General features: G+C 32.5%; 2 pseudogenes; both read right to left on the reverse strand.

The window, feature by feature from the left end:
- Window positions 1–3,131: 3,131 nt before the first annotated feature.
- On the reverse strand, window positions 3,132–3,288 carry LOC124899156 (annotated as a pseudogene).
- Window positions 3,289–3,508: 220 nt separating this feature from the next.
- On the reverse strand, window positions 3,509–3,688 carry LOC124899155 (annotated as a pseudogene).
- Between the last annotated feature and the right edge of the window lie 4,111 nt (window positions 3,689–7,799).

Consider the following 7,799-nt stretch of genomic DNA (forward strand, 5'->3'; position numbering starts at 1 on the left):
TTAGATAGTATACACACTTTCCTTCCCACACAGCACTTGTGAGATTACGTTAGGTATATTATCCTTGTATATGTATATTCTTTCATACGTAGTCTGATCGAGTCCCAAAAGTACTCAATAGATAATAGAATTTGTACTTGACATCAAGAGTTTAGAGTATTTCAAGAGAGTTTGAAAATTAAGAACCAATACAAGAAAAGTTTGATATTACATTTTAGGTTACTTTTAATTATAGTGAAATGTATATGTAATTAATGATATTTGTGTTTTATCTTAGTTAACCCCAGTAGTATAAACAAACTAAGATAAATGTGATTAATCATATATGAGTTCAACCTTCTATCGCTTGAATTTTATCTCGTAGTTGTTTGTTTTGTTTTTTTTTAAGAAAAATGGGACCTCCAAAAGGAGTTAAAATAACTTTTTTGGGATTGAAATAGCTTTCAAGCTTTTAATAATTTTATTGAGCATTGAGGGACTTTAAACAGTCACCTTACAATAGAAAAATCACAAATATTTAAAATTCAAACTAATTAAAATGTCTCAACAAATCAAACAATCTAACTTAAATTCAAAATTCAAATTCATCTTAAATTAAATAACTTATTTTGGTAAAAATGAGTGCAGCAACTAAAAGCAATTTTTGACACTCCTCCTTTGCTTTGGTTACTGGGACTTAAAAAAGTTTATCCTCTTCTATTTCTATTTTCGTAAATTCTGTTTGGCTTGCACACTTTTGTAACATGCCCTACTTATTTGCAATTGTCACTGATTGCATCAGGTCTCCACCAACGAAAATTCTCCAAGTGTAATTTTCAACTAAAAGTAAGTTTCAACCCTCCTCATTTGCTTTAGTTACTGTAATTTTAAAAAAGTTGCTCCTCCTCAACTTCTGCTTCCGCAAATTATGTTGATGTCACACTTTTGTAACATGCGTTGCTTGTTTGCATTCTCCACAGATTGCATCAGGTCTCCACCAACAAAAATTCTCCAAGTGCATTTTCTTTTTGTCGTGTCAGCGAAGTGGATAATTATCTTTTCCTTTTTGCCGTGCTTGAAGAACTAATATTCAATAGAGATAGTAGAGATATTTTTAGACTCTTCCAGAGATGAGATTTCAGACTCAAATCTCTTCGAAATTGTCACAAGAATTTTTTTCTACTATTCTGTCATCTTTGAAATCCTCTCCAAGCAACCCGATTTTACTAACAATCAAAGAATTTTTGTCAGAATTCTTAGCAATAGTTTCATCTTCTTGCATCCTAAGAGATTCAAAATCCCTTTCCAAATTCAAAGTTTGCATTTGTCTGACTTGGTCACTTTCTTGATATTCTTTTTTTAGTTTTTCCCAAGCTTCATTTGTTGTCTCACAAGCTATGATTTTAGAAAAAATTGAATCCACAACTAAATTTTGAATTACAGTTTTAACTTTGAATTTTTTGATTTTTTCATTTGAATGAGATTTAATCTGACCAAGGGTAGGATTTGCAGGGAGTGGTTGTAATGGTGTATCTTCCACTACAACTTCCCATAGATAATAGGTTTGAAGATATGATTTCATTTTTACTGACCAAATCTAGCAGTTTTCGCCAGTGAAAATTTTTGGGGAATTCAATGTGAGACTGATGCTTGATATCTTCTCTAGAAATATGGGTTAAAAATGTTATGGTAGTTTTTGAAAGAATTCATAGATCCTGTAAGATCAATGAGGCTTTGATACCACTGTTAATTTTCTTTTAAAAAAAAAAGATGGGGCAGTGAAAAGGGGTTAAAATTTGAATTGAAATAACTTTCAATAAGCTTTTAATAACTTTCAATAATTTTATTGAGCAATGAGAGGCTTTAAATAACCATCTTACATTAGAAAAATGACCAATATTTAAAATTCAAACTAACTAAATGTCTCAACAAATGAAATAACCTAACTTAAATTCAAAATTCAAATGCATCCTAAATTAAATAACTTATTTTGTTAAAAAAACAGTATAGTAACTAAAAGCAATTTTCAACAGTTTGTTCAAAAGCATGGGGCGATGACCGCATGAATCTTTAATTTTACATAATCAACTCATTCCATATGAAATCGGGTAGATATATTTTCGTTGAATTAAGGATCTATTGAAAACGGACTTATTTAATCAACTGATTCAATATGAGATTCAATCAAATCCAAATTCAGATTCAATCGAATATCATAAGGGACCATCAGATGAAGTATGTTTTTTTATCCTTGGCCCTGTTTTATAGCATCTCCTTTCGTATCTTCTATTTTATTCACTTGACGATGTGGTACTAAGTAATAAATATATTGTAGGATGCATTTTTAATACTCTCTTTTTCAATTTATATGACTCATTTTCTTTTTTAGTCAGTACCCAAAAGAATGATACATTTCCATTTTTTGTAAGAATTAAACTTTAAAATACTCAATTTACCCTTGATAAAATAATTTATAGACACACAAACATCTACCACTTATTTTAGACCATAAATTTTAAAAATCTTTATTTTTTTTCTCAAACTTCGTGCCAAACTAACTCATATAAATTGAGACAAAAAAAAATATACATGGATATGTTAATAAGCATCGAATTTTAAGGAAATATTTTTACGCAATCAATGTGCAAAATGGGTGAATAGAGAAGGAAGATTTTTAAATGCCTCAATTATTGTTTAGATTTATCATTAATTCCCCTTATTATATTAATAGATTAACATGACTATCGTGCAAAATGGGTGCAACTATTTAAGATGAAATGTCGTTTGGTTGGGAAAGGGTTATCCCACCATACATTTGGGATAACTTATTTCATCACTATGGTATAAATGGTGGGATAAGTTATCCCGATCTTGACAGCCAAGCGGTGCACTAAAAATTTTATCCCGAGACTATTTGATTTAGTACCTAACATAAAACGACAACTTTCCACAAGTTTTTAGTACTATGGTTGGGATCTGTCATTGCGTGAAACTATCTCCACTATAGAAAGAAAACAAAATTCCAATAATTACTAAAATCAAAAAGATGTTCTAACTTCTACATATGCATCGTCTAAAACAACAATTTTTATTCGATTGTATCAAAGATCAGATAGCATAATAGTTGCGTTATTAAAAAAAGTGTAGGAAAGAGTCTGTCTGAGAACTATCATCTAGCCCATGGAGGCCGTTAATCACGCTCTAGTCTCATGGATTTGATTCATGAGACAGACATGATGTCCTGTCTCCTTAGAAGTTAGGATACAGTGGTACCAGCCTATAGAACAGATCCTGTTCAAGTAAGGTCATGCTTTATTAGGTTGTTGCAACAGAATATAAAAACTTGGTTGCCTTACTAGCTTGTCGATGTGGGACACAAGGTGGTGGGGGGAAATGTATCTCAAGCAATTCATAGGCATCTGAGTTAGACAGAAACAGTTGGACTTTGCATTGGGTAGGGGCCACGCGAACGCAGACTCCCGCTGCCACAAATTATGACATAGGGTCGACCACTTGGACCAACCTTAGGAGTCTGTCAAACAGTCACGAGAGCATCATCACCTCATGGGCTATATATGGTGGGGTTATTAATCACGCTCTAGTCTCATGGCCACGGGGATCATTTACGAGACTTGGTTTCCTGTCTCCTTAGAACTCAAGGATGCCGTGGTGCGAGCCTGTAGAACAGATCCTGTTCATGTAAGGTCGCGCCCGTCCCAGTTGCTGTGACGTTATATAGAGACTACCTTGCCTAACTAACTACGTGGATGACTACTGCAACAAAAGCTGTGATTATCGTATTATTTATTCGAATGAAGATTCCTTATTTTGAAAGGTTAATTAGTACACAATTGATTCAGACGAATTATTATTTGAAAGATTATTGTAAGATTTGTATTGTGAAGTTTCTTTCGTAGATTCATAGAGTGATTGACATTGGAAGAGATTTTTACACTTGAGAAAGTGGGCACAAGCAAATTCATTAGCCCATAAAATTAGACCACTAGAGTAATATTACACTTTGGACCGGGTAGGGGACGCGCGCGAACGCAGGTTCTCACCTGGCCACAAATTATCACGTAGGTTCAACCACTTCCCCACTTGGGCCAACCTTAGGATGGCACCCCTCCAAAGTGCAATGGAAAGCCATGGGGGCTGGCTGCTGCTGTGTTAATCACAGCTCTAGTCTCATATGGCCACGGTTCATCCACCAAACTTAGTTTCTGGTGAAGAAATCAAGGATACAGTGGTACAAGCCTATAGAACCGATCCTGCTCAAGTAAGGCAGTGTCTGTTCATGTTGCTGCAACAACATATAAACACTTGGCTGCCTTGCTAGCTTATCAATGTGGGACACGAGGCGGTGAAAAAAATGTATCAAACTCTATAACTGTCTGTATGAGTGGACAACACTGTCATTCTGAAGTTAAGGAAGAGGAGTACTAGGCGTAGACGCTTGCATATCATTTGGTGCTGGTGCTGGTGCTGGTGTGTTCACATCATCAGTAGCCTGGACAGCGCGTTGCTGCCTCTACCGGTCACATATGGTATCCCTTCTCCGCTTTCCAGCAGAACTCGTAAACAGTCAGCTCCACCATCACCACCATCTTCTCGGCCTTCAACATTAACATCATACGTCTCAGTGCCTTCTTAAGGCATATTAAGTAAGTTCATGATGAACAAAGGTTGTTATTAGGTGTATCAAAGCAACTTCGGATATAGTTTGGAGGACGGGGTATTTGTGCCCACCAAATTTGATATAATAAGCTTGAGCTGAGATTCAAGATCCTATCGAATCTCGTGTGGAACAAGTTGACTAAGTATGTTTCTTCTTTGTCCTAAGCCTTTTTTTTTTTTATAACATCTTCGTTCATCTCTTTTATTTCATTCACTTGAGGTGTGGGACTACGGAATAAATATACTGGAGACTGCATCTTAAATAGTACTAGTTTAGGTGTACGCATCTCGCGCGTGTACCTCACTTTATTGAGTTCAAACGTTACACTAAATACGATATTTGTTTAAATAATAAAGATGAATACAATAATTAAATTCAACATTTTTTGGAGAATTTATTTAATTAAACCTAATCTTTACCAGAAAAATTTATCAAAGTCGATCTACATTCATCTACCTCCTGCAAACTACAATGAAATAATATGATGATAGAGACACTAAAACAATATAATTAAATTTAACATTTACACAAAAAATTTCTTAAAGCCGTCTGACACTCATCTAGCACATGTAAACTATAACAAAACAATACGATAATAGAGATATTAAAATAATACAACTAAACTTTACCTTTACACAAAAAAAATCGTCAAAACAGAGATATAAAAATAATACAATTAAATCTAACATTTACCTAAAAAAGTCCCTCAAAGCCGATCGAAATTCGTCTACCACCTGTAAATTCATCTAGGACTTGTAAACTACAACAAAATAATACAATAGTGATCACAAAGCTTAAGTAAACCGATTTTTTTCTCTAGTTTAACGTGCATCTCAATATTTATAGAAGTATTTCCTTAGTATAGTCCTATTTTAGGAGTATTTTTCTAATTGATTACCACAAAGGAAAATATTAATTGATTCTCCCTCCATATATTTTAGGAGTCCCATATATTTTAGAAGTCTAGTTAATATAATAAAAATAATTAAATAATAAATTAAAAAAAATAGTGAAAAGACAATTTTGTCTAAAGGAGGATTTTAATGAAGTACAAAAAGTTCAAATCACTTTTCTAAGGGATTCACACTTTTAATATATTATAGATATAGATACAAGGATATATTATAACTAGTTTAATATTCGTGCATTGCACGTGTTTAATGTCAAAAAAGAAAATTATATATATTTATTTATACAATATTTAAATTTTTCTATAATTCATCCTTAGCAGAAATTTTTTAAAAAAAAAAATCTTTTTTTCTTGGGGGGGGGGGGGGGGGGGGGGGGGGTTCTTTGGGAGTATCAAGAGACAAGAAAAAAAAAATTAAACTCTGAAAATCACGATGGCTTATCTTTCGATCAAGGGTTTATCGACTTTTTATCTACATGCAAGATTGTGTACACTAAGGACACGTTTGGTAGGATATATTATTTAAAATAGTTCATGTATTAAAATCTAATTCAATCTAATACATCGTTTGGTTGCACAACTTAATTTAATCCCTTTTTATCCATGGATAACTAATACACCATATGGTGTATTATCTTATACCTAGGAAACCATGGGATTACTTATCCATGGCATAATTATACATGGATAAGAGAATTAAATGACTTAACTACCCCTCAATTCTTTTTATTAAATTTTTTCTTTTAGTTCCATTTTAAATCTAATCACTAAAAATTTGATTGCTATATTACATTAATTTACAACCTCTTTTTTCTTTGCGTATGCTGATCAAGTGCTTAATATCATTTTCTTCTCTACATTTATGCTATTCTATTATTGTTTAATTTACAAATGGATTAATTTATATAGAAAAGATTATTGTCAAACAAATATATAATTTGAAAATCTAAAACTACATTATCAACAATCCGTGATGTTCTTATATAATGTGGTTTTGCATTTTTAAAAATTATTTCTGTATAATATGACAATTATTTGTTGTTTTGAATTTTTCTTGATCAAATAGACTCAATTTTTTTTTGGAAAAAAATAAATGTTCAACTAAGCAAAGTAAAAATTATTATTCATATTTTAACTTTTCTATAAGATCATGCAGAGGGTGAGTAATTTGACTAGTTAAATGAAGTAGAAAATCCCAAAAAAATTTGAGGGTATAGTTGTAAAAAAGATTTTGTAGAGTTTTAAATCCAAACACAATACATGATATATCTACGTTTTAATATAATACACCAAAAACTTGATAAAAAATAATTCCTGTATTACTAATCCCTGCATTACTAATTCCTGCATTGCTATTGCTAATCCTTGTATTGTTAATCCATGGATAACATCTGTTTGGTAACGACCCCTAAGTGTGTTATTGTTGTATTGCTCATATAAATTGTGTACAGTGGATTATTTTGTTATTTTAGTAGTATTTCTCATATAATAGTAGAGTTTTTTTAATGGGTCGTGTTGGGACGATTTGAATCCGCCCTTAAATAGAGGATTGGAGGTTCGCAATCCGCCCTTAAATAGAGGATTCGAGTTCGAACCTCCAAGAATGAAAAAGATCTCGTTGAGAGAACCGTCACTAGAAATGACCCTTATAATGCACGAATTCAGATTTAATTGGTGACTTATTCATTTCTTGATCATTGAAGTCAATAACATTATAAAACTAATATATAGATAGGTAGATATAGATATAATATGTGTATAAAAGACAAGCCCGTTATACTAAAGCTCTCGCTATACGCAGGGTCGGGAGAAGGGTCCCACCACAAGGTGTATTATTCGCAACCTTACCTTGCAATTCTGTCAGAGGTTGTTTTCAAGGTTTGAACTCGTGACCTCCTGATCACATGACATCAACTTTATCAGTTGCTCCAACGCTCTCCTTCATAAAACTAATAATATGTTAATATAATATTGAGAAAATCTCAACTTTTTAATTTAAGTAGAGAACTTAATAAACAATTAAAAGAAAAAATCCACTAATTATCCATTAGACTTGCTATATCATCATTATCTCTGCTAAAATCTTTTACAATTAGTTACTTAATCAAATGGGCCATTGAAGTCAAATAGGCTTTGCCATAAGCCCAGCCTCTCCGCTAAAGGTATGGTTTAAACAAGGGGAAAGGACTAAAATAGCACTTCACTCTAAAATAATTCTATCAATTTCGTCTC

This window comes from Capsicum annuum, chromosome 5 (assembly GCF_002878395.1).
Source record: "Capsicum annuum cultivar UCD-10X-F1 chromosome 5, UCD10Xv1.1, whole genome shotgun sequence".
Classification (NCBI taxonomy): Eukaryota; Viridiplantae; Streptophyta; class Magnoliopsida; order Solanales; family Solanaceae; genus Capsicum; species Capsicum annuum.